This window comes from Pleurodeles waltl, chromosome 2_2, assembly GCF_031143425.1.
Source record: "Pleurodeles waltl isolate 20211129_DDA chromosome 2_2, aPleWal1.hap1.20221129, whole genome shotgun sequence".
Lineage (NCBI taxonomy): Eukaryota > Metazoa > Chordata > Amphibia > Caudata > Salamandridae > Pleurodeles > Pleurodeles waltl.
In genome coordinates this window covers 246,255,474-246,282,982 of record NC_090439.1, presented here as the reverse complement: position 1 = coordinate 246,282,982, position 27,509 = coordinate 246,255,474, and the positions used below count along the sequence as shown (strand labels likewise).

Below are 27,509 nucleotides of genomic sequence, written 5' to 3'. Positions count from 1 at the left end.
CCCGACAGGGACTCGTATCGACACCTGCTTTTTAGAAGTGCCTTTGCTGAGCACCAGCAGGACCCGGACCACTTAAAGCCTTGGATAATATACATGTATGCCCTCTGAAACCTATTTAGGTAAGTGAATCCCAACTTTTAGCTACAAGTGTTCATTTTAAAAATCATTGTGTGATATAATTCATTGTAGACTATTTTTGACCACAGTGTAAGCTAATGGTCGTGTTTACTTCTTTTCTACATTGGTGTTGCCAAATGGTGTAATGTGGTAGAGACCTTCTACTGCATGCGAATGATGGGCTTTATCCAGTTGGTGCATGGAGAGGGCGAAGTAGTGCTTAATTTTTAAACGAATAAAGGCCGGGCCCAAAGTTTTCCTCAGAAACTCGCTACCAACATCATCCCTTTAAGGCATGGGTGTATAGTGTGTGATAAGTATTTTAAGTATTCAGCAGTAAAGAATATTTTGCATTAGCCGCGTATATGTCTCCAGGCTCCAGCCATGCTGCTCACCCCATGTTTACATACATGTTTACTTTCGTAGTGCTTTCCACCTTTCAACACCAACCTTTCCTGGAAGGTGCGTTCAACTCCCACAGACATGACGAGGACTTTCGTGATGAGGGCAGGTTGATGGTAGACTCCTTTATATAAAAACAAAAAAAAAAAGAAGCAGTAATAGCACCAGTATGCCGTTCAAGTGAATATCACAGCGTCGTAATCAGATAACATGCTCCTTACACTTGCGGTCTCACCACCACAGAACCCACTCTGCAGTTTTCGAGAAATACACACTATAAAGGGAAACACTTAAAGAGTCATAAAGACCTGTGTGGAGAGTTTTTTTTTAGTAGGTTACAGATCATATGATCCTTCGATGAAGTCCTGTTGGTAGGAAGAAACATATTGGCTGGGCTGACCATTCTTGTTTGAAGAAAGCAAACGTGGATACAATGTATATTGGCTCCTGTGAATCAATGGACTGACGGGAGAATCAACATATTTTGGGTCTCTTAATTTACTATTTGAGTCATTTTTATCATTACATTTGGGATGTCTTTATGACTCTTTAAGTGCCCCTGTTTACAGTGTTTTTTTCAGTTGTACTTAGATAATCTTCCTGGTATTTATTGTATATCCCAGCGTCAGCGCATTCTTCACATTTGGTGATGAGCACCTGACAATTTTTTTCTATTTCTTGCTGCTGCCTGCTTGGAATGTGTCTTCTTGCCTCGCTGGTGCCGCTTTACTGAAGTCTGGCCACAGTCTTTGTTTAGTTTGTGGATGCGGTTGCTGGTCTTGGTGCTTTACGATGCCTCTTTGCTCGTTCTGCCTTGTTGCCACGTCGTCCTTAAGGATCAGCGGGAAGGCAGATTTTGGCAACGGTCACAAGTGGATGACTTTATCACAATTGTAACACACCAGAGTGGCCGACATCTTGGTTAGGGTTGGCTTTCAAGTCTCAACACATTTCTCAAGTTTCAGCACATTTCTTCATATCTCAGCATTGTGTCCTACACTTCAAATTCTTAGAGATATTGGCATTTTGGATTGATGATTTACTGTACGCTTTTGTCTAAATTGTTGTTCAGGTCTGGCAAATCTCAGCAAAGGTAAAATGAGGGAGACTGTATTTCCTTGAGTCACCTGATTTCTTTCCTGTATCTCCGGCCAAGCACAGTTCAAAGGAACTATAACATTTTATTGCTGATATTGTGAAGCTTCTCATGGCATCTAGTCATTTGGTTCAAATCGCACCATTAGTACCAAACCCAGGCAAACTTACAATAAAATGGAAGTCCTGGATTCACATGTTTGAAAATTAATGAGTGGCCATAGTTGCTGAGGAATTTGAACAAAAATGCAAGGCAGCATCGTTGTTCAGTCATTTCAGTCAGGAGAGCGAGCAGAATTTCGATAATCTACATAAAGTAAATGCTATGCTTGGTCAGTCTGGTGACTGGAATAAGTATGAGGCTGTTGCCAGGTTGTGAAGCCAGTTTGCAGAGGAACCAATTGTACTTTTAGAACGTTTCAACTTCTTCAAGATAAAGAGTCCAGGTGAAAGTGTAGAAGAGTTTATTTTGGCTCTCAGACTCTTGGCTTCTACATGTAAACTTGTAGCTTCATTCGACACTTTTATCCATGACCAATTTGTCTACAGCAGTTATTCAAGAAAGGCTTTTAAGCTGCTGATATCCTCCCCCCCATTTGCAGCAGTTATTGATATTGCCAAGGGCATTGATTGCTCCATTGTCTCTAGTTGGCTTATATCCTAGGATCATAGTGTTGGATCTACTGTACCTGTGATTAATGCTATTAATGATGTTGATTCTATTAATGATAAGAAAGGGGGTTACAGGAATGGGCAACGCAAAAATAACACTGTGTGCTTCAGATGAGGTGATAAGTGTCATGTGTGTAATAAACCGAACTGCCCTGCACATGGCAAATGTTGTAACAAGTTCACAAAAGTGAGGCACTTCCATATTTTATTGCGACAGTGACATGATTCCGGTCAGTGAGCAGTGTTGATCTGGGTAAGGAAAAATGTGCCATTTATCTTTCCAACCTTTTTTTTTTTTTTACCCTAGGTATAGCCACCTATTCTGTGACCAAAGTCAAAAGTCCTTGGTGTGAAGTCACTCTGGATTCAGTTATTAAATTACATATGATGGCTGACTCAGATTATCCCATCACCATATCTGACATTTTATTCTACAAGCAGTGGGGTCCAGGCCTAGTTCTAAAAAGTCCTTATGTACACCACAAGGCTTACATAGATCAATACATTGACATACTTGGGTACTTTGTTGATAAAATTATGTCTTGGTAGACAGACTATTAATATAGCAAAACATAGAAATATAATGGGTTGGCAGGATCTTGCCAAGTTGAATCTCATGCTGGTACGTGGTTCTTATACTCCTGTTACGATTGCTGATTTACCTATTTCTCCGATGAAAATGTTGGCACTGATTCTGTTACACACATTATTGATACATTTCTCAAAATGTTAATGAGCAAATTTGGCATTCTCATCAACCACGTCCACAAAATCAGAACAAAAAATGCCATCCCTGTTCACAAAGTCAGACCTGTTCCTCTGAGCGTCAGAAGAGAACTAAAAAAAATATTGGATAACCTGTTAATGGAAGGTATTTTTCAGCTGAATGGTTCATCCAAGTGGCTATTGTATGGGGAAAAGTCTGACGAAATCTGTCTGTGCAAACCTTTTGAGGCTCAATATACTCATTAACTGCCAACCTTTACCCAAAATTCATGAACTACTTGTTAACACTGAACAAGCCAACTTTTTTTCACTGCTTGGCCTTAGATCTGCCTACTGTTAGATTCCACTAGACGTAGGACCAAATTTATAACACCTTTTAGGGCATACAAATACTGCAGGTTGCCTTTCGGACTGGCCTCCGCAGCTAGCATTTTCCAGAAGTTGAAGTATACCATTCTGGCCGACATTGTGGGTGTGCAGGCTTTTTAGGATGATGTCCTGATCTTTGCCAGCAATGCCAAGGACCATAATTCAACTTTGGATGCTCTTTAAGACGGACTGAATCCAGTTATATTACCAATGAGTGAGAAGCATTAGCATGCTGCTGGGCTGTAGTGACGTTTAAAACTTTTGTATGGGGCTAGCGTTTTGATCTTACAGATCATGAACCGTTACTATCCATGCTCAGTGCTAATAGTACTGGGAAGGGATCCTCAGGGTTTGTCAGGTTGTCATCCCAACTTCAAAAATTCAGCATTACTGTCAGGTTTATACTTGGTGGGAACCTTTCCAGAGAACATTGTTTATCCAGAACGCTTGTTGATGAAATGAAACACATAGATGATGCAGTTCAATGTGTTGTATCCTTGGAGGATGATATTTTAGATGAAAGAGTAGTAATTACCTCTCAGCAGAGGCAAGACACAATGGAAGGTGATTCAGTCCTTCAATCTGTGTTTCGGTTTATAAAGGAGGGCGGGCCAAAAGAGTGAAATATGGAGTACGCCTTAAGGCCTTTTGTTCAAGGGCCAAGCGAGTTGGCTTTTGAGAAGAGTGTTTTATTATGTCATGATGTGTGTATTTCTCCCTTTGCTGCAGAGAAATTTTGATCAAAGAAGCACATGCTGGTTATTTTGGTGTCAATGTAACATGTAAAACCCTAGACAAGTTCTACTGGTGGGTTTCCATGGAACCACAAGTGTCTAAATTTATTGATAAGAGCAGTACGTTTGTTATCTTGTCAAATGCACATATTTGCAGATACTTACAAATGCATTTACAAAGGAGTTTTGACACGGAGAGCCGGAGTGAAAAATCAATGACCAAAGGTCTGTTTATTTTTGCTGCAGCAAAGAGGACAGGTTTACAACTGGCATCCCAGGCCTGAAGTAAAGTGTGCTAGCATAAAGCGTTTAACAGTGATATTTATACTCATACATCAAAGGATACATAAAATGTGTAAATAATAATATACGTCATACAGACATTTTAAGGAGTTAATCAGTTTCCACACACTGGTTCCATTCCCAGCTTTGTCCTTGCCTCCCCTTCTGCAGCTGCCTGACTCCCCACATTCTTGAGACCCTTCAAAGGATTACGTGGTTCAAAGGTATAGATATCAGCCTTTCCCTCCCCAAAATACCACAGCCGAGGTCAGTTAGTCATTTGAACACACAATTATAATGAGTACAGTGCCCCAGTTAGGGAAAGAAACCAGCTGCAAGCCTATGGCGTGGAACCAGGCTTATTTTACCTAAACAAATATACATAAGATAACATATGTGATAGACAGTGCGTTCAGAGACAACAAAAGCTCAAACTTACACGTGTAAAAGAAACGAAGCAATTCAAAATGAATTCTAACAATCGACCCTTTTTGAGTTTTTTTTCTTCTGAACATAATAAACGTTTTGAATAGTTCTAAATTTCCTCATATATGTTGAATTTTACTCCTACTTCATTGAAATTTGCATTCATGGGGACATAAACAACCGATGGGTATGAGCAACCAGTATCTGTAGTGAGGATAGTGGGGTCAATAGCCATTAGGGAATTTATCTCTTCTCTCTGCATCATAGCTCGATTGGTTTCTAGTATTTTCACTGGCGGAAGTTTACACAATTTTAAACAGGAACAGAGAGCAGGTAAGCACTGTACTAATAAACAACTTAATACAATAGCTATTATTATAAAAAGTATGTCTTTAAACAACCAGCCCCACCCCCCAAACCAAGACCATAACCATGATAAACTCCAATCGCCTCCTTCATATTGGCCCCCCTTTTCAAATACCTGTACTGCTTCCTTTATTTTCCCAATATCCAATTCTATCTCTGATGACTTGTTGACAAAATAACAGCACTTTTGCTGGTACTGATGTTGGATTAAAACACATACTCCTCCTTGTTGTACTGTAATCAAGTCTAGGGCAAGCCGATTTTGTATCGCCAATTGGGCTGCAGAGTTTATCTCTATCTGTATACTTCCTATGGCCTCTCTGGTGGCATTAAATGCAATGGCTAATTCAGCTGACATATTCATCATTGCCAGTTGTAAATCGAAAATTCCAAATCCTGGAATAAGAACATGTAATACTTGAAATACCCAGTTCTTTCGCTCCTCCAGTATGGGTGTCCCTCGTTTGTACCTGTGTGCAAAACTCCCCATGTTAAGGGGCTGGGAAGATGATATATTTGATATCACAGTAATGTTGGGTGCCAAATATGCCAGTGAACATATCCCTTCCCAGTTTAAAGGTAGTACTTTATATGCAGTTCTTCCACATACGAAGTACATGCCTCCCTGGATTTGTGAATTTATAATGCTGTATTTTATTCGGGGCAATCCTACACCCTCTGGGGTGTCATGCTCAGAATTATTGCAATATTTGTAATCTTCCCAGATTGTATTTAGCAATGATACATTTGCCCAGGGTGCAACATATGAACATCTAGCCGTCCAGAGGGGGCCAAGGAAAATCCGGGACAATATTACAGGTGAATTTTTCCCATTTCTATCTTGTTCTCTGGAGGGATCATATAACAATCCTTCTGGATCTACTAGAATCTCATTTTCTCCCACAGTCAGGTTCCAATAATTTACAGTGTAATTTTGATGAGTCCCATTAATTAACGCTGTCCAATTTCTGTCTATTTTCTCCTCTCCTTCAAGATCCCAATTCCCTGTTTTTATATCAAATAACAAAGTGTAAACACACTGTTCAGGAGGGATCTTTCCCATGTATTTTGCCTCTGGGTTTTGCCCATAAAAATAGGTACCAAAACATATGGGAAACATTTTAAGTGTGGCATTCTCTCCAGGCATCGGGGAGAGCTTGTATTCTGCCTGGGTATTAGGAAGCACCGCACACCTAGGGTACCATTGATATTCTTGTTGGTCACATCTCCAAGTGGTATTTGGTACAAGACACACTTCCCCTCTTTCATATTCGCTTGGTGATACTGGTACTTCATAAAGGCCTATAGGATCCTCGGGGTGTCTAGACAAGTGCCGGCAAATCCAGGAGTCAGTGAGACTTAATGTCTCCGCTAATTTTCCATGAACCTTTATCAATGGATGTAAGGTAGGATTTTGCAACAATGATGCAACACCACTGGACATTATACATATTAACATAAGGGTCACTAGGTACTTCATTATTGTTTTGTAGAAATAGTTATAAGGCCACTCTTCCCTATTCTCTAGAGGGATATTTGTCCTGCCAAATGGATATATTTTCATAATTTTATTTTGCTCTCCTCCTTGGTCCTACAACCTTTCTATGATACCGTTTTACTCGTCTCAACCGCCTACGCGTGTTCAAAAATATACCCACACAATTACCAAATATGTAAATGCAAAATATTGATATCACTATACTAATAATCATATACGTATAGATACAGATAAGTAAATTTTCCTTCAATGTTCACACCCACTAGGGTTCAGCACCGCCGTGCTTTCCACTCTAGCAGTTAGGCTGCACCGGTTGGTCCATGAACAAGTTTTTTCAAATACAGGACAATAGATGTTGGCTTGATCCTAGGTCCCTTATCTTCTCCTTTTCAAGTTTTAACTCCTGGTGAGTCTCAACTCCCAGTGAGTAAGTCGCGATACTTCAAAGTTCGTCTTCAGTATAGTTTGTCAGTTTCGTTCAGTGTCTCAGCAAAAATGAGGGCGGAGGCCAGCAATTTTCAACCAGATCAGTGATGTGCTTGGGTATTAAACAGAAAAAGGGCACCTTTTTTTTTAACCGCTGGGACTACAAACCGCACCAACCCTAATGGCTGGCCGCTTCCGTAGAACTGGTACTTGGTTTTTTCTCGCCAGTCACAGAACTGTTAACTCCATTTACCCACTGCTTGAATAGCGTTGCACAAGCTGCATCCCACTATACTTGTGTTCTCGTTGAGACAATTGTTCTGACCAATGTTCTGGTGTCGTTGCACAGGCTAGTCACCCGTGTTCCTGTTCATGCTGGAAATTTAGTCATCACAGTCATTTACAACCTCGTCGCCCAAAGTGTGCGTAACAACAGTGAGGATAGCTCGTTTTAATGCTGGTACATCAATGGCATCGGAAATGCCGGTGGCGGTGAAAGCGGGGAACTGTATTTCATGAAGGCAAGCGTGCCGTATTCTGCTGAGCAAAGGATTCCTTGGCCATTCAGAAGAGACCTCAGTTTGCAGTTCCAAGCTAGGAGCTATCAGGGTGATGTAAATGTAGCTTTTCGTAGGGGTCACCACCTTACGCACCTTCAAAATTCTGTTCATTTAGATGGGCGAGGACGCAGGTTGTATCGATGAGTTTGTTGATCTTCAAACAGTAACTCTTCGTCACTGGGCAGCTGTGTCACCTCAGGAGCAGAAGTAGCACTTGAAACCTGTGGAGGTGTTTCCTGTCTCCCTACTTTTCTGTAACCAGGAGACAATGGTAATTCTGCTGTTAGAGTACTTTGTAGTGGAATTGGTGCACGCTTACAGTGGCTAGCATGTATCCAGTTTTTCCTTCCTTCCACTTTCACCGCTGTCTGTGTTGCAAGCAGTACCTGGGCTGGCCCCCGCCACCTGGGCTGAAGACTGTTGGTTCTTTGAAAATTCTTTGTCATAAGCCAATCCCCTGGCTTAAAAGGGTGACCAGGGCCTTCAAGAGGAGTCGGTAGGCTGGCCTTGACCTGTTGGTGGATCAAACGCAAATCTTTAGTCAATTGTTTACAGTAATCTACAAACAAAGGATATTGCACTTCAGAAAGCTTCTTTGGTCGTGGTACCCCCCAGATATTGGCTGGCCTTCCCATGACAACTTCATATGGGGATAATCGTGACTTGCTACTGGCAGTCATCCTGATGGACATTAATGCTAGGGGTAAAGCATCTGGCCATTTTAAGTTGGTCTCAGCACAAATCTTAGCTATTTTGCTCTTCAAGGTGTAATTATACCTTTCTACAAGGCCCGCTGATTGTGGGTGATTTGCAGCATGAAATCGATGTTTGATGTTAAGGGCGGTACAGACCTTCTCCATTACCTCATTAGAAAAATGACTGCCATTGTCACTCCAGACTAATCGAGGCAAGGCGTATCTAGGAAAATATTCTTTTAGTAATATTTTGGCGGTAGAGAGGGCACCATTGTCTTTTAATGGGTAGGCCTCTATCCATTTTGAAAACATGCATACTACCACTAACACGTATTTCAGTTTGTTACACGGTTCCATGTGGATAAAATCCATCTGTATAGCTTCAAAGGGGAGATCAGGAGGGGCAAAGTGACCAGGGGGCGTAGGGGTCCCTTTTCCTGCATTGTGCACTTCACACACCATACAACTTTTAACCAGGTTATTAGCAGCTTTGGATATCAGAGGATTACTCCAAACATGGTCCAAAGTTGTCTTGATGCCTTGGGCACTGATGTGTGCAGGACTGTGGGCCATAGTAACCATAGCGTGTACATAACAATTAGGTAACATCCATCTTCTTCTGTCTGTGTCATCTGTGTAACAACCCTCACTGTCTAGTCTACCGTTCTTCTCCCACTGTTCCCTTTCCTCTGCTGTTGCTTCTGCTTGAATATCTCTCACACACTGCATGGTATTTTCTAATACTTCGTTCTGGGGCTCTCCCTTGATGCTACTCTCAACATATGCATTGTCAACTGGTGCTCGTGCTGTTGCTTTCGCTGTAGCATCTGCAAAAGCATTTCCTCGTCCTATATCATCAGTAATTTTTTTGTGGGCACTACACTTAATGATTGCGACCTGACGGGGCAGGCTGAGAGCATTCAAAAGTGTCACAATCAAGTTGCCATGCTGAATGGTAGTGCCATGTGACGTGATAAAGCCTCTATTCGCCCAGAGTCGCCCAAAATTATGAGCTACTCCAAACGCATATTGGCTATCAGTGTAGATGTTAACACTAAGATGTTCACTTATTTCACAAGCTCTGGTGAGGGCAATTAATTCTGCAGCCTGTGCCGAATTTTGCGGGATTCTATGAGATTCAACCACTGTTTTGACTGTGGTGACGGCATAGGCTGCAGTGGTCGTACCATCTGGTAACTTGAAGCAAGACCCATCTACAAACAGCTCTCCCTGTGGGTCAGATAGGGGAGTGTCTGTTAAGTCTACCCGTCCCTTGGTTTCTTCCTCAGTGGCAAAAATGCAATTATGATCAAATTCCACATTGTCCTGAGGGAGGGGTAGTAACGTAGCTGGGTTCAAGACATTGCACCGCTTCAAAGTAATATTTGGACTGAACAATGTTAATTCGTAACCCGTTAGACGAGCACTGGTGAGGTGCTGCGTCTGTGTCTTGTTTAACAAAATATCAACGGCATGAGGAACCATCACAGTGAGCGGATTGCCACCAACAAACCCTTCACTTTGTTTCACCGCAGCTGCTGCAGAAGCCACTCCTCTAAGACAAGTAGGCAAAGCTTGCGCCACAGTGTCCAAGGTGGAAGAGAAGTATGCACAAGGGCGTTGTCTCCCACCTTGGTCCTGTGTCAAAACAGACAATGTACAGCCATGCTTTTCATGCACAAATAAAACAAATGGTTTGCTGTAATCCGGATTACCCAATACAGGAGCAGAGCACATCGCCTTTTTTAATTCTTGAAAAGCCTCCTCACATTTGTCAGTCCAAGGTACAGGAGAGGGCACATCTGAAAGTGTCAGAGCAGTCAATGGTTTTGCTATAAGTGAAAAATTTGGAATCCACTGTCTGCAAAAGGATGTAAATCCCAAAAATGCTCGGACTTCAGAAGGGGTGCGTGGTGCAGTCATTGTATGAACCAGTTTAATTCTGTCTGGATGTAATCTCCTTCCCTCCTTAGAGAGGAGGTGTCCTAGATAGGTGACCTCCTCTCTACAATACTGCAATTTTGGAAGGGACACCTTATGGCCCAGAGGTGCTAAATGATGTAATAATGCAACAGTATCAGTCTTACATTGTGTCATGGAATCTGAGGCAATTAAAATATCATCAATGTACTGCAACAATGCAGAGCCTAAAGGTGGATTGAATTGGTCTAATTGACGTTTAAGACATTGACTATATATGCTCGGGGACTCAACAAATCCCTGAGGAATTCTTGTCATCGCGAATGATCTACCAAAAATCGCGAAGCTAAACAAATATTGAGATTCTTCGGCAATTGGAATGCTAAAGAACGCATTCTTCAAATCGATTACGGTGAAAAAACACGCAGAGGGTGGAATCATGGTGAAAAGACTATTCATGTCTGGGACCACGGGAAACTGGGGAATTACTATTTTATTAATTTCTCGGAGATCAATAACTAATCGATATACTGTGTTATCAGTAAATGATTGCTCACCATCTAATCTATTAGCATCATTTCGTTTCTTTACAACAGGAAGGATTGGACTGTTACATGGGCTGCTCACTATTTCCTTTATGACACCTGCATGCACAAGATCAGATATGACTGCCTTGAGCCCTTTTTCGCTTGATTTCGGTAATTTGTATTGAGGAACACGAGGTAACCGGGCACCTGGTTTGATTTTTATTACAATAGGGTCGATATCCATAATGCCTACATCATTCTTGCCTTTGGCCCATAAGCGAGAGTCTATTTCCTTTAGCTCTGGGGGTAAGTCGTATTCCTGTGAGAACATGCACCGAGTTGGGGAAACACTATCCATAGTTACATAGACACCATCCATTGAACAGTGAATAACTGCATTTAATTTCTTTAACAAATCTAATGCAAACAAGTTTTCATTGCAACCTGATGTTAAAGAGAGTGGCGTGTGTACTGTAAATGGGCCTACAGTTACTCTCATAGGTGTTGAGATGGGGCTCACCACGGGGATTCCAGAAATCCCAATTGATGTGGTATGAAGCCCAGACAGGGGAGCCCCGGGGACTGCAGAATGTGCAATAGATGTTCTGGGGGCACCAGTATCTAGAAGAAACTTATGGCCCTCTCCTTCGATTTTTACATCAATGTAGGGACCATTTTGATCTACAGGAATACTTACTCGCCCCTGGCCCTGTCTGTGGCTGTCCTAATAATTGTAGGATTCAGAAAAGAAATCATCAGCATAATATTGTCGTTCAAATGCATTGTCAAAAATATTAGTGTTATGCGGGACCTGATTCTTATTCTGCGAATTCTGATCAGTTCTACCTCTTCCTCGTCCTCGTGCATTACCTGCCGCGTTCCCTCTATGAAGTGACATACTTTGTCTTCCTTCCAGTAATGGGCAAGTATCACGCCAATGTCCATCCTGCTTACAGTAGGCACATTGGTTGATATTTAATCGGCGGTCTTGGGGTGGTGCAGATGCACCTCGGCCTCGACCCCTTCCCCGTCCCCTTGGTGGGCCACCCCTTTGCTGAGGGGTTGTATCCCGCTGAGGGTATGCCTGCTGTAATAATACCTTTTTCTTCAATTCTTTTACTGACTTCTCATTCTTTTCTAATTCTTCCTTGTACCTGCTCTCATAGTATTGTGCCATCTGCAAAATCTCTGCCTGTCCCTTCGTCATCCACGAACTCTCTGTTGCTTTTAATTTTTGTGATATTTCAGGTAGAAGGCCATTAACAAAGCGTTCTACAAATAGTGTGACACCTGTTACGGTGGCGAGGTCTTGACCGCTAAAATCTATGAAAGCTTGTTCAATTCTAGTAAAATAATCTGGGACATCTTCACCTATTTTCTGTTTATAAGTGGCAAGTTTTCCCCAATCCACAGTCTGAAGAGGTATAACAGTTTCTAACTTAGTCAATATCCGGTTAGGTAAATCTAAAATATCCTGATGCGGCAGGGTTCCTGGTGCCCTTTGTGCTTCTCGTGCTTCTAAACCCCCCCATGTATTTCCCAAAGTAGGTGCATCATCTACTCTTCTAATTTCATGCCAAACTTCAGGACCCAATAAAACACCAAAAAAATAGTCAATGTCTTTGAGTGTCATGGTTGTGGTGGAAATGGCAATTCTAAGGTCCCGATAGAATCCAGCTGGATTCTTTCGAGGGTCTGGCAAGTCTTTCTTTATAGCCATTACCTCCTCCCTTTTCCATGGTATATGGACAAATTGGGCCACCGGCCCGGGAGCTGGTTGTCCGGCGGCAGCTGCTGCTGCAACTGCAGCTGCAGTGGGCATATCAGGGTGCACTTCCCTCATTGGGTACCCCTTGTCATATTTATTTAGAACATCTTCCCTGGCTATGACACAAATGCGTACTCCCTCATTTATGCTGTTACTATCAAGAATACAAGCCAGACTGTCCCGCCATAATTGGTTTAATTCTTGTTCATAAGGGAGAGGGGTAGAATCTGTAATACAAGACTTCCAATCCCTCTCCAATTTTTCAATCATATACAGCAGTGCTAATTGCTGTCCAAAATGTGACATCTGTTGTATTGTGTCCATAATATCGGTGTGGGTGTAAATAGGATGTGACATCCAGTTCTCTGACTGATTCTTGATAACCCGTTTTTCCCCATCCCCAATAGTGGAGCGGGTACTAGGTGGCGAAATCGACTCAATAGGTGTGCTCCATATGGGTGAAAGTGAGTGTATGGCTGTGCACTGTCGGCGTTGTCCATTTGGGGTATTAGGGGCAGGGAACATTATTTGTAACCTTGCAGTGCTGGCTGGTAGTGGTGGGGCAGGTGGTGGAGGGATTAGGACTTGGGCTATTGGGGTAGCTTGGGCTAGAGGCTGTGGTGGTTGTGGCACATGCTGCTGTAGTGGTGCACCTGGATTTCCCAAATTGTGTCCTTGCCCTTGCTGCTGTTGCTGTGCCCCCATGATAGGTTGGGCTACTGCAGGGGGTGTGTAAGGTGGAGGTGCAGTAGGGCTATTATCTAATAGCTGTAGCATTACCTCATCTTCCTCTAATGCATGTTTGGTTTCTGTTGGCTTTGATACATAACTTCCCTCCACCTGAGCCCTATGGACTCTATCTTCAGATTCAATCCCTTTCTGGGTCTGGGACTGGTGATAAAGGGCGGCCTTTTGCATGATGGTTCTCCTATTTTCCCTCTCTATCAGTTTATCTGATTTAATTTTTCTTTTATTGGCCTCCATTTCCCATTTTCTGTATACCTCAAACATATGTTGTCTAGCCTTTTTATGAAACAAACATTCCTGTAGGTAGGTTAGTTTCTTTAAATCAAAAGACCCATCCTCTGGCCACTGGAGGTCAGGACAATGTCTAGTATACCTGCGCCATATACTATTATACAAATTATTCTCTAAACCATAATCCTTTAACATGTCCCACCCTGGTGTTCCCTCTTTTGGGATCGGTTGCTTTTTATCTAAACGTGGCACATGATTTCGGCGAAAACAAAGACATAACCCTTGCAACAGTTCTTATTTCCCATATCTAACCTTTTAAATTTTCAAAAGACAACACACACCAAACTTTAAAATGTAACATGCACCAAAGAAACCCTTTTTCAAATGTGCACCAAAGAAGAAAAAAAACCTTTTTCAAATGTTTACCAACTTACAAATTGCTCCAGGCCTGGGCAAATTACTCAAACAAGAAAAACACGTGTAATACAAATTGTCAAATGGTACCTTGTACAAATGCAAATTTACCAAGAACTAATCATTCCCAAAAATGATAAGTTATCCAAAAACAATTATTCTCTCAAATGCAAGTTAAAGCAGACAAATAGCCAGCGAGGAACAGTCTTACCTGACTATCTGCTTTTTCCTGGATTTCTCTCCGGCCGCCCGTGTCCGACTAATCAGTCAAGATAAACACCGATGTTTCAGGGACTTCGCTGGGACATCATGAGAAAGCGGGGAGAGGCCTGCCCGGTGGATAAGATGCAGCTGCTTTTGAAACTAAGTCTTTGTGCAGGGGCCCCTGGAATCTACACCTCCGGAACGGCGTCCCCCCACTGGCAGCACGTCTCTTGACAGAGCCACTGAAGATATCCACTGGAAGGTCCCTGTTCGGGCGCCAAATTGTCAAATGCACATATTTGCAGATACTTACAAATGCATTTACAAAGGAGTTTTGACACGGAGAGCCGGAGTGAAAAATCAATGACCAAAGGTCTGTTTATTTTTGCTGCAGCAAAGAGGACAGGTTTACAACTGGCATCCCAGGCCCGAAGTAAAGTGTGCTAGCATAAAGCGTTTAACAGTGATATTTATACTCATACATCAAAGGATACATAAAATGTGTAAATAATAATATACGTCATACAGATATTTTAAGGAGTTAATCAGTTTCCACACACTGGTTCCATTCCCAGCTTTGTCCTTGCCTCCCCTTCTGCAGCTGCCTGACTCCCCACATTCTTGAGACCCTTCAAAGGATTACGTGGTTCAAAGGTATAGATATCAGCCTTTCCCTCCCCAAAATACCACAGCCGAGGTCAGTTAGTCATTTGAACACACAATTATAATGAGTACAGTGCCCCAGTTAGGGAAAGAAACCAGCTGCAAGCCTATGGCGTGGAACCAGGCTTATTTTACCTAAACAAATATACATAAGATAACATATGTGATAGACAGTGCGTTCAGAGACAACAAAAGCTCAAACTTACACGTGTAAAAGAAACGAAGCAATTCAAAATGAATTCTAACAATCTGACAGGCATTGGAAAACATACAAAACTGGACTTTTTATGGTCCCTTTTCCTGAGGCTGCATAGTCGAAAGCAGCTCTAGATCTGAGGTCTTCAAACAGTGGGGCGCACCCCAATGGGGTGCAGTGTATGTATTTCCAGGGGGATGCAAATGGGCCTGCCATTACATACAAATGAATATAGCCAGGAAGTGTGAAAGGCATATTGCTAGGCTGTTTTCATTTCCATGCAGCAGTTAAAGACCAGTTGAATTATGGTCCTTGGCATTGCTGGCAAAGATCAGGGACTGCTAAATGTGCTTTTTATGTTATAGTTTACAGAAAGGCTGCTTTTGGCATCTGGCATAGACATGATGGCCCCATTGAGTGGGCAGAGTAGACAGCCTGTTTTGCAGGGCTGTAGGTATCAGTGGTACTGCAGCTGCATTAGAGACCCAGGGCATGCTTCCTGTCCCAGTGTTTCTTTGAGCCTTGGAGCTATAGCATAAGGGAGGGTAAGATGCATCTAAGGAGACACCTTGATTTGGGCCTCAGAGAGATGAGAGGGAGAGGGATGATGTAAGATGGGAGCCCATGTTGTTAACAAAGGTCAGAGGTGACAACAAGGTGATAGCTATCATTAGTGAAACAGACGCAGTGACACTTTTGCCCAGGGGCCCACCGTGTCACAATTATGAATGTTTCGCAATAAAAAGTGGGGATTGGAGCTCATTTTCTTTCCTAACGTTGGGGCAGATGGGGTCCGTGGTGCAGAAAACGGAGGCAGTGTGCAGTAGCTCATTTTCCTTCAGAAAGAGACTGGACTTGTTTCAGGATTGACTTTATGGTCAAACATGGTGGGGAATGAGTGAAAGAAAAGGAGATAGCCTGCTTCTCAGGGCTAGAGCCATCATTAGAGCAGCAGGTGGAGTGTGTAGGAAAGTACCATCTTGCCTGGCATGTTACCCCCATATTTCACTGTATATATGTTGTTTTAGTGTATGTGTCACTGGGACCCTGCCAGCCAGTGTCACAGTGCTCATAAGTGTGCCCTGTATGTGTTCCCTGTGTGATGACTAACTGTCTCACTGAGGCTCTGCTAACCAGATCCTCAGTGGTTATGCTCTCTCTGCTTTCCAAATTGTCACTAACAGGCTAGTGACCAATTTCACCAATTCACATTGGCATACTGGAACACCCTTATAATTCCCAGGGTATTGGGGTTCCAGGAGATCCCTATGGGCTGCAGCATTTCTTTTGCCACCCATAGGGAGCTCTGACAATTCTTACACAGGCCTGCCACTGCAGCCTGAGTGAAATAACGTCCACGTTATTTCACAGCCATTTACCACTGCACTTAAGTAACTTATAAGTCACCTATATGTCTAACCTTTACCTGGTAAAGGTTGGGTGCAAAGTTACTTAGTGTGTGGGCACCCTGGCACTAGCCAAGGTGCCCCCACATCGTTCAGGGCAAATTCCCCGGACTTTGTGAGTGTGGGGACACCGTTTCACGTGTGCACTATACATAGGTCACTACCTATGTACAGCGTCACAATGGTAACTCCGAACATGGCCATGTAACATGTCTAAGATCATGGAATTGTCACCCCAATGCCATTCTGGCATTGGGGAGACAATTCCATGATCCCCCGAGTCTCTAGCACAGACCCGGGTACTGCCAAACTACCTTTCCCGGGGTTTCACTGCAGCTGCTGCTGCTGCCAACCCCTCAGACAGGTTTCTGCCCTCCTGGGGTCCAGCGAGGCCTGTCGTGCAGCTATTAGCACTATCACACTGCTGTGCAGGGAGGGGATGATTCACTAGCTCTGCCTCAAAGGCAACTGAGCAGGTCAGTAATGGAGCCCCTCAGTCTATCACATCGATACCCAAACCTTGCATGTAACCTGTAAGCAGCACTGGAAACTGTCTGCTTTATTTGCTTTACTCCGGTTATTACAGTCCTGCTAACTGCCACTCATTTTATACACTAATCTCAAATCCTTTGGAAGATGCAATAGCATTATCATTATGTGTTAGTGTAACATGCGATGCAGGCCACTTAGCTGGGATTAGGGGCAGTACCCTGAGGAAAGAAATCAGTAACCGCATAATGCGTTATTTTTGACAAACGTTCCTCTCAAAGAAATTGACAGCAAGCACAACTGTGACTGTAAGGCTGTTCTGATCTACTTAATAGCTTGAAAAGGCTGCATTATAAGATAGCTGAAAGGTTAAGCAGTTCTTAAAGTGGGCTAAAAGTTGGAACCTCAAAGGGGGCTGTGGTCCAAAATGAGTAACTAACAATCATTCATAAAAGGTGTGACCTCCTTTACTAAGGGCTTGCCTATATATATGAGAGCTTGAATCACATTGCACCCTTACTTCTCGTTCTCCTCTTCTTATGGTCTTTCTAATCATACTCATTGTCAACCTGTACCCCTCCTCTTAACATTCCACTTTATGTTCCTCCTGGTTCTTGTCAGGGTCCTGGTCTTTGCCTGGTACTCATCTGGTCCTCTAGGTCTTGTTAGTCTTGGCCCTTGTAGTCTTGACCCACCTTCAGGTGTTCTTCCCGCTCCTGCTGATCCTCATCCCTTGACCACTGTCCTGTTGGCCCCCGTTTTCTGGTCCTAATGGTACTGGTCCTTGTGGTCTTTCTGGTACTGACACTCAAGGTCTTCCTGATTCCCTACTTTTCTGGTGCAAGGTCTCTGTCTCCACAGTCCTCCTTGTGCTGGTCTACATCATACTGATACCATTACTTCTGTTCTGGTTTATCCTGGCTCTGCTCCACATGGTCTACCTAGTCATGGTGTTCCCAGCCCTCATCCCCTAGTTCTGGTCCTTCGGTCCCTGTTAACATGATCTATCAAACATAGTTTCCCTAGTTTGATCCTTCGAGATATGGTCCACCCAGGTTCCAGTTCTTTTCTTGGGCCTGCAGACCCTGCTCATGGCCATCATGGGCATGGTGTTCATGCATCTCTTGCTTTTCCTGCTCCTCCTAATCATAATAATTCTCCTAGTTATACTCCTTCAATACCAGTCCTCCTCATCCTGTCCCCTTCTTCTGTTCTTAGACTATATATATATTTTAAAATGTCTGCAATTATTCAATTAATTATAACTGTATAAAATTCCTGTAAAGATTGTGGAATCAACGCCAGTGTATTTCAAGGTATGAACTTATTCAAGGGAAGCTAATTTTTCGGTGTAACCTTTTTGCAATTGTTATGAAAATAACATATAATGTCTTACTATTTGTTTATTCCTCAAAAATAAATCTTCCTTTAAAGAATTCAAACCGGTAATACAGTCCTCTTGTTTTGAATTAAACTATTCCTACACAGGACATAGTTCTGTTTCTTTCTATTGACGTCTTCCCACTGCTGCAAATGGGCACTTTTTTCTTCCTCTATCTAGACTTCTGCTTCAGACCTGCTCTTTTATCTAACTCATTAGGCGTGTCGTAGTCATAACTTAAGTCTTTAAATTTTCTGTCTTTATAAAAAACGTTCATATCAATAAGTTAGGTGGTGCATATTATGTTATCCTAATCTAAATATATTCAATCTATCAGATGCCAAACAACCATTATTTTCTTTTTCGGGTTTTTTAAATCTTTATTGTAAGATTAATAGTGTACATTGGTAAGTTCTTACAGTCTCTGGTATCAAAAAGTTCCATTAAGAAAACTTGTCTTCTCAGCTGTTGATCCCTTCCATTCTCCACTCTATTAGCCTTTAATAATGAAATTAATAATAAAAACTTTTGAAAAATTTTATTTGTGAAAGTTGTGACAGTCTTTTTTTTTTCTTTCTAATCCATGTTTAGTGTCTTAATTTCATTCCTAAATTTCTAATATTTTGAAACACTACCATTGGTATTTTGTTAAATTTGCTTATTTTTATTTAATGTCGGGTTCTTTTTCATAATCGTTTTATTCTGATATTGTGAGAATTTTGACACCTGTTAAATATTGTTCTTCACTTTTTTCCTTGTATTGAAATAGTTCTTTTTTGGTAATCAATTGCACTTTAACTTCAGCTTTTTATAGTATTTGTTACTTACATCCACACGTTAAAATTTGATTTGTGTTTCAGAATTACTTTGTCTTTCAAACTCCTGATATGATTATTTTAATACTAATCATTGGGCTGTACAATAAGATCTTGGTCCTCCATTTTTTCATAATTACAATGTTTTTTTGTAATCCTCGCAACAAAAAGTTTCTTTATTGAATGCTGTACGTAGAATGTATTCATGATTAGGATTTGATTTAGTTTTTTTTAATTACATTTCAACTTTTGTTTTTGTGTCTAAACCATAAAGAAAGTTGTTGATTTATCTCCCATAAAGATCAGTCCCTTTTTCCATTCTTTTTTTTCTGAAGGTTAGTTTTCTACTTTTATACAAAGAATTAAACATTGGTAAATATATACGCTGTGCACCTTTTAGTCAAAAAGAGTACTATCGCAACTCCATGTAAGTGTCTCCATACGTCATGTAGTTAGCCTTTCGCACATAATGCCTTCAACACGTTTGCACATCTAACATAGTTAGTGCCTCACATAGGTGGAGTAGCTCTGTCCTTATCGGTGTCTAAGAAACAAATACAATTCCCAGTCCATGGTATCTCACCACTCCAAGTAATGATTGTCTTCCCTTGGTTTCTCATGAACGTATTGTGGTGTGAGCAGAGAAGAGAATTTGTGCTGGACCTCTCAAATCACATTTGTGTTTTTATTTTGAGAGCTGTCTCCTGGAGTGAAGACAACAGTACTGCTGTTGTTGCAGATATGAAAGTACTCTTAATCTCTTAAGGAGCTAATTAATAATTACCCCTCTCGTTCAGTAATAGTCACTAGAGTTCAACTATTATTGAAGGGGACTGATATATGATCTCACTTTCAACAGCTGGATTTTTAGCCTGCTACCACATATCCTTCATCTAGGGTGCATGCACTGCATTACCACCACATCTCTCTAGACAATAATAGCTTTATTCACAACACCCATCTGCACAACTGAACAAATTGGATCAAACAACAGGTATTTCTGTCAGCATGCATTTAACCTTAATTTTGGCCTCTCTTGAAACAGCTTGGGTGTGCACGTGAAAGTGTAGGGAAAAGATGTGACTCTCCACCAATAGGCATTCTCAGACAGACCACCATCCAACTTTTATGGTGCCAACCTAATTTCTAACATGTCGCCTGCCACCCCCAGATATATAAAATATATGCATTTGTGCAGAAGATAATAGCCTACGTTTCAGAGCCTGTATATTGCCATTGTTAAGTTTGGTGAGGAGTAAGATTCAGAAGAGACAAAGCCTCAATTGGTTTATTGCTGCCCCTCTTCTTGCTCAACAACTATAATAAATAGTGTTTTGCACTCAGCGGACCTTCATGTAACTTTTATGATATGCTATTTTTAGGTTTCGCCTGCTCAGCGCTTGTGCTGTGCTTGCAAAATTTATTGTATTTTATTTTTTTCTTTTAAACGTAAACGGGGCTTAGCGCCCACCCGTTCCTTACCTTCACCGACCATTGGCTGTCTCCCATGTGGCTTAGTTCCTATTAGTCAGCACTTCTTCCTCGTCTCCGTCTTCCTCCTGGCCTTTGAGTCTTATTTGTCCTGCACAAGAGCCTGGAACAAGTACTGCTTCAGGTGGGTAGTGTCATTCCAGGGGCTGCAGGCACTCTTTTGTTCATGTTTCGACATGACTCTTTTTGAGTGCGTGTCTCTGCTGTCCCTTCTCAACCCACCCCCCCGAGATGATTTCAGTCTGACGCGATCTCTGCTGCATAAAGCTTCACTTTACATGGAGCATTCTCTTGTTCGAGTAATTTGAGCCTTGTAGCTTACAAAGTGTAAGTGACAACAAGAACGAGAGAACAGCTATGCTTAATCTTAGAACCTCATTCAAATGGTACGGCTTATTATTCACACTAGGATAAGCCAGAGGATGTGCCATTATCTTCAAAGCTGCAGACTTTGGAATTGGGAGAGGTTTGAGACTCTGGGTCAACTTAACATCCTGTGATTCTGTGTCAGGACTGGAGGCGAGGATTATGCTGAAACTTGTTCACTTTACTTAACAACAGCCATTACATCAGCTTTAAGAACACCTACAATTCCCAAGAGTCACTGGTAATAAGTTAAAATAAACAGGCAACGTTATGATGCAGTATTAGTCCAGCCTATCAGGGATGGACATTCACCCCATAATCCTTTGCTCGCTCCTGTCATCACTGCCTCTTAATTTGCTGCTCGCTGCCAAACTAAGTCACTTATTTAATTTCCCTTACTAACTGCTTGTTTGTTAATAGAGTATGCTTTGTTATAGTGGTTGGAATGTTTACCTGTGTATGACGGGCCGTGGTACCGCATTTTCGCTCCTATCCTACGCACCTGAATTCATCAGTACAGCTCATGGCTATGGTGTGGTCCTCCACCTGCTTGATGGCACTGTGATCATCGTTTCTCACTGTGCGCGGAGCGCAACTTCGGCTCCTCAGAAGATGGGGACCGGAGCTGCACACTCCTAGCCTGAGCCTTGCCTCCTGGAGAGTGATGCCTCGCTCTGTACAAGGTCAGTACACACGCTCTCTGCCTACATTTATTAATTGACGCCCTCCTAAGAGGGTTAGTAGTGAATGTGTGCATGTGAGTGTCTCAGCGCCTGCGGGTCCGCTGTAGGCCACATAAGCCTCTCAAGGAACACACTCCCAGGCAGGCTTCCCCAGTGATATTGGCACCGGGGGAGTAGTGTTCCTGGGCGTGGACCCACCCAAAGTGCAGCCTTGCCCACAGGAATTCCTTGCTGGTACCCAAGCCCCATAAACTTCAGCTCTCTTCCTGCCCTCATTTTCCTTAACACTGTACATAGCGCTTGGAAGCTTTACTTGCAGCACCCTTGCAGCTCTGCTGGTGTCCTTCTTCTCCTTACCCATCCTCATGGAGCTGGAGAGTGATGCCAGGGAGATGACTCTCCCACTTTTTCCACATGGGATGAGACATTCTAAGAGGCCATGGGTGCCCCCATATATAGGGCTGTGGAAGAGGTTATGGCCCCCAAGGAACAGCGCCTTGTGCAGCAGATTGCATGTGAGTGCGCTAAGATCCCCAAATCTGCCCGGGCTCCTCTCCTCCTACGCAGCCTTGGGACCCTGACAAGGTTCTGATGAAATGCCACTGTGAGGCGGGACTTGACTATAAGGCTTTTACTCTCCTCAGAACTGCGTTTTTGGCCCAGAATCCTCCCCCTACCCTACCCACTCCACAGGGTTATCCTGGGCTGGTTAATGACCCACTTTGCTCGGCCTCTTCCGCACCCAGGTGATGACTCCCACACGGCCGAGGACTCCAGCCCATCCCAGCCTTGGTGCCCATCTCCAACAACCCTGGTTTCAGACCTCAGTGGTCCTGACGATGGGTCAGACATGCTGGACCCTGAAGAGATTCTGCTTCCCCGGTTCTCAGAGTGGGTTCCCTCGGAAATGGTGACAAACTACGTTGCTGGGCATATTAGGAAGCCACTGGGGAAGGAAGCCTGTACCTGTCTGAAGGTGAAATGCCTGCACCCCTCTTTGGATTTGAAGGTTGCCTAAACCCTAGAACTAGACCCCAGACTGGCCACTTTCTTGGCTAATTTCATAAAAGACCCTAAGAAGAGTATTGACAGGTCCTGGAGGGCATGCCAGGACAAACGTTTGGATGCCCTTGGCCTGCTGACTGAGATTCTGGATATGGCAGAGGATGCCAAGCGTTTGGGATACTTAATTTTCTCAGAAGCGCTCTCTGGCTGGACGCAGCGCGCAATCATCTTTGTCAGCAATGCCAGCTGTACGCTGTCCATGGAGTGTCGCTGCTCCCTATTAACTAAAGTGGACCCGAAGCTTGGGGACCTTGCTGAGACAAGAGCAGTAACCTTGGGATAGGGGGGAGACTCTTTGGGGAGCCCTTTATTGTAGAGTTGAGTGAATTTGTTAACACTTTTACTTCCTTTGACAAAGCCCATTCGTCCATAAAAAGAGTGTTTCTATCCAGGGTTTTCAGGGGAGGCTGGTCGAGGCAGGGGCTGCTCAGCTGGCCAAGCTTCCTCACAATATCCTAGAGGGCAAGGCTGCAGGCGAGGGCAGTTTCAAGACCAGTCTTGATTCGCCAATTTCTATCCAACCTGTGACCATAACTTCCGAGGCAGAGGCTTCTAGGGATTCATCGCTTCCTCCAATGCACGCAAGTGTTTGATGCTCTTCGTTCCAAAGGTGGGTGGTCAGCTAGCAGAATCCCCCCATGTGTGGAGGTCTGTCACATTGGACGCATTGATCCCTCAAACGATTTGAGGGTTTCAAATAGAATTTTTCTTGTTTCCCTGCGAGGTGTTGTACTCAGGACCCATCCAGTTCTCGCTACCAGGGGCTGCATTTGTAGACGCAGAGGTCTCCTCACTCCTGGCCAAAGGGGCCTTTTGTCACTCAGTTCCACATCCCGCAGCTTTTTCAGCAACCTTTTCTTAGTAGACAATCAAGACGGGGGTCAGCGCCCGTCATCAGTTTACGCAAGTTCAGCAAGTGGCTGGTGTACCGCTACTTCAAAATGGAGGGCATCCACCTTCTAGAAGTACTGCGCCTGTGCGGCTGGATGGTGGGTCTGGACTTAAAGGACGCCTACCTCTCCATCCTCATTTTCCTGCCCCACAGGCGTTTCCTTCAGTTCGTCTGGCGCCAGCAGACGTTCACATTTTCCACATTGCACATTGCCCTGTGGCCTTTTCTCCGCCTCTTGGTGCTTCACAAAGGTCCAGTCTTGGAGCACCTGTGGGCGCAGGGGATGTGCCTCATCATTACGTCAATGACATGCTGATAATTGACCAGGACCCATACAAGCTGTTGCACCATCTGCAATTGGTGGTCACCCTGCTGAAAAGCTTGGCTTTTGTAATAAACAAGAGTAAATCCCTCTTTATACCCTGTCAAAAGGCAATTTTCCTGAGGTTTGTCGTAGATTCGATCTCTGCCACTTTGAGCCTTCCTTCTAGGAAAGTTATGAAGATCCGACAGGAGCTCAGGAGGACCCTGGCCAGGCAGCGAGTCTCCCTACGAAAGATTACTCGGCTAGTGGGCCTCCTATCATCCTTCATCCAAGACATTTTCCCTGGGCCCTTTAATTGTGGGCCTCTAGAGCAACTGAAGACAGCCCATCTGTGAAAGGGTCTCACTTACTCCTAGTCAGTCATTCTGTCGACCGCGGCCCGCGTGGAGATCAATTGGTGGCTTTGCCATATGGAAGCATGGAACGGGAGGGCAATTTTTGGTTTGGCCCCAGATCACGTTATCGAGTCCGACGCCAACAGGTGAGGCTTTGGGCGCAAGGTGTGGAGATTTCTCCACAGGAGGCTTATGGTCTCCCAGGAACAGTCACTTCATATTTACTGTTTGGAGCTGCTGGCCGGTTCTTTTACAGTCAGATGTTGGACCAGAGACAGAATCAAATCGTGGGTGCTCTACAAGATGGACAATTTGTTAGCGGTCAGGTATATCAACCACCTAGAGGGCACTCGCGCCAAGGTCCTCTTAAATCTGGCAGCCAGTTTTTGGCAGTTCTGCCTATATCACCAGTTCTCGGTTATGACAGATTACCTTCCTGGGCAAGAAAACAGAGTGGCAGATTGGCATTCTCGCCATTTCAGGGTCTCCAGCTTTTTGTAAGCTACATCTGGGTGTTTTTTGCCTCTCTTCAGACCAGGTGGGGACCGTTTTCAGTGGATCTGTTCACATCCAGACTGGATCACAATCTTCCCAGGTTTTTCAGCTGGACGCTTTTCTTCAGGATTGAAGTCAAGAATGCAGTTACGTGCCCCCCACCCCTTTTGCGATGATCACCCAGGCCTCAGCCCATGTCTGGCATCAGCAAGCAGAGGTCGCCTTGATCATCCCCATATGGTGGTCTCAAGTTTTGGTTTCTGGTTCTTGTGGAACTTTCTTGGGATTTCCCAATCCATCTCCCCCTCTTTCCACATCTTCTCAGTCTGGACCACAATCCACATCACATGGTTCTGGTGGGATCCCTACACCTGATGGTGTGGCGGAACACAGGGGTTTATGGTCAGTCCTGGGCCTTTTGAGGCAGGCTGAGGAACTGTTATCCAAGCCTGGGCCGACAGTGCTATCAAGCGATACAGGTCTTCTTGGACACAGTGGTCTCATTAGTGTTTGCAATGGCGTTTTGATCCCATGGTTGCAGAAGTAGTGCAAGTCCTTAACTTTTTGGGCAGTTTGCACAGGAGGGTGTGGCTTATTGTTCATTAAATACATTTCAGTCAGCCATATCTGCGGGACGTGTTCCTGTTGACATTCTCCGGTTGGTGAGCATCCTTTCGTGTGCAGACTCATGAGGGGGATTAGGCTGTTCCTTGCTCTGTAGTTACGGTACTCATCGCTCTGGGATGTCAATCGGGCACTTAACCTCTTTTTATCCTGGCAACCCAGTTTGTTCTTGTCACAGAAAGAAGTCTGAGCAAAATTTGCTATGCTGCTTTGTTTGGTGTCCTGTAGAAGGGTCTCGGATGTTCATGTCCTAGACATTACTGATAGAATTTTTTTCTTTGGTGGGCGTGTCCTTCACGGTTAGCAGGCACAGTAAATCTAACTCAAGGGTCATTAAATACCTGGCTTTTCTGGTCCCCTATGCTGTGTGTCTCCGTTCAGTGCCTCGAGTTCTATGAGGAAATGTCTGTGGAGTTCCGACCTTTGAGAGAACAACAGCTTCTAATTGCTCTACAGAAGCCACATAGGGTGGTTTCCTCTCGCACCATTGCACTAATGGTAAGGTGGTTCATGCAGGAGGCCGGAGTGGATTTGAAAATCTTTACAGCGCATTCCGCTAGGGGAGCTATGGCTTCAAAAGCTTTAACTCTGGGAGCCCGCTTGGATGATATCATGAATGCAGCGGACTGGTACTTTGACTCTGCTTTTAAATGGTTTTGCTTTAAGCCAGTGTTGAAAGTGACTCATCTGGTTGTGAGTAAGCTTTAAACTAACATAATCCTTGCCTCCGATCCTGACATAGAATGAAAAATTGTAACGGAAAGTTTCAGTTCTATTAAGGACACAGACGTGAAGATTATCCCACCCATAGGGATTGGAACCCTGGTGACACTCCCCGCACATAGTAAGTATTGCTTTTTATGGAACATCTGCTGTAACACATATTAATGTGATATTAACCTGCTTAGTTGGGATGTACATAACTTGCCTTTTTGCAGATCATTTCTGGTTGCTTGATTACCAATTGTTTTATTCCAGGAATGGAAATGGGAAAACAGAATTTGTGAGCCTAGACAAATCAACCAATCAATCAGGGATTTATAAAGCGCACTACTCACCCGTGAGGGTCTCAAGGCGCTGAGGAAGGGGAGAAGAAGGTGGGGGGGGGGAGGTGCTGCTACTGCCCGAACAGCCAGGTCTTGAGAAGTTTCCTGAAGGTAAGGAGGTCTTTGGTCTGGCGCTGGTGGGTGAGAAGAGTGTTCCACGTTTTGGCAGCAAGGTGCGAGAATGATCTACGCCGGTTGTAGTTCTGCGGACGTGTGGGACGGTTGCGTGGACGAGGTCGGCAGAGCGGAGATGCCGGGGTGTAGAAGGAAAGTCGTCTGTTGAGGTATTCTGATCCGATGTTGTGCAGTGCTTTTTGAGCATGGGTGAGGAGTTTGAAGGTGAATCTCTTTTTGACTGGGAGTCAGTGCAGGTTTTTCAGGTGGTCTGTGATGTGGCAGTGTGGGGGGGTGTCCAGGATGAGGCATGCGAAGGCGTTCTGGATGCGTTGCAGCCTCTTCTGGAGTTTGGCCATGGTTCCTATGTAGGGGGCATTGCCGTAGTCCAGTTTGCTGCTTACGAGGGCTTGGGTGACTGTTCTTCTGGTTTTGGTGGGTATCCATTTGTAGATCTTTTGGAGCATGCGGAGGGTGTTGAAGCAGGAAGAGGAGATTGCGTTGACTTGCTGGGTCATGGATAGTGAGGGGTCCAGGATGAATCCTAGTTTGGATGCGTGGTCGGTGGTAGTCGGAGCAGTTCCAAGAGTGGCAGGCCACCATGAGTCATCCCATGCAGAGGGGGTGGAGCCGAAGTTGAGGACTTGCGTCTTGTCGGAATTGAGTTTGAGGCAGCTGCTCTTTATCCATTCGGCGATTGCCTTCATTCGTTCGTGGAGGTAGGTCTTGGAATCCTTGGTGAGAAAGAGGATCAGCTGGGTGTCCTCGGCATATGAGATGATGATGTGGGATCAGGCGATGTTAGTGAGCGGGGTCATGTAAACGTTGAAGAGGGTCGGGCTGAGGGACGAACCCTGGGGTACACCGCAGATGATTTTGGTGGCCTCCGATCAGAATGGGGAGACGGACTCTCTGCGTTCTGCTGGTGAGAAAAGAGGTGACCC

At 43.9% G+C, this 27,509-nt stretch overlaps 1 protein-coding gene across 1 annotated transcript in view; it reads left to right on the top strand.

The window, feature by feature from the left end:
- SRD5A1 (steroid 5 alpha-reductase 1) overlaps window positions 1-27,509 on the top strand; it is a 297,459-nt gene that overhangs the window by 3,641 nt on the left and 266,309 nt on the right. The window lies entirely within an intron of this gene.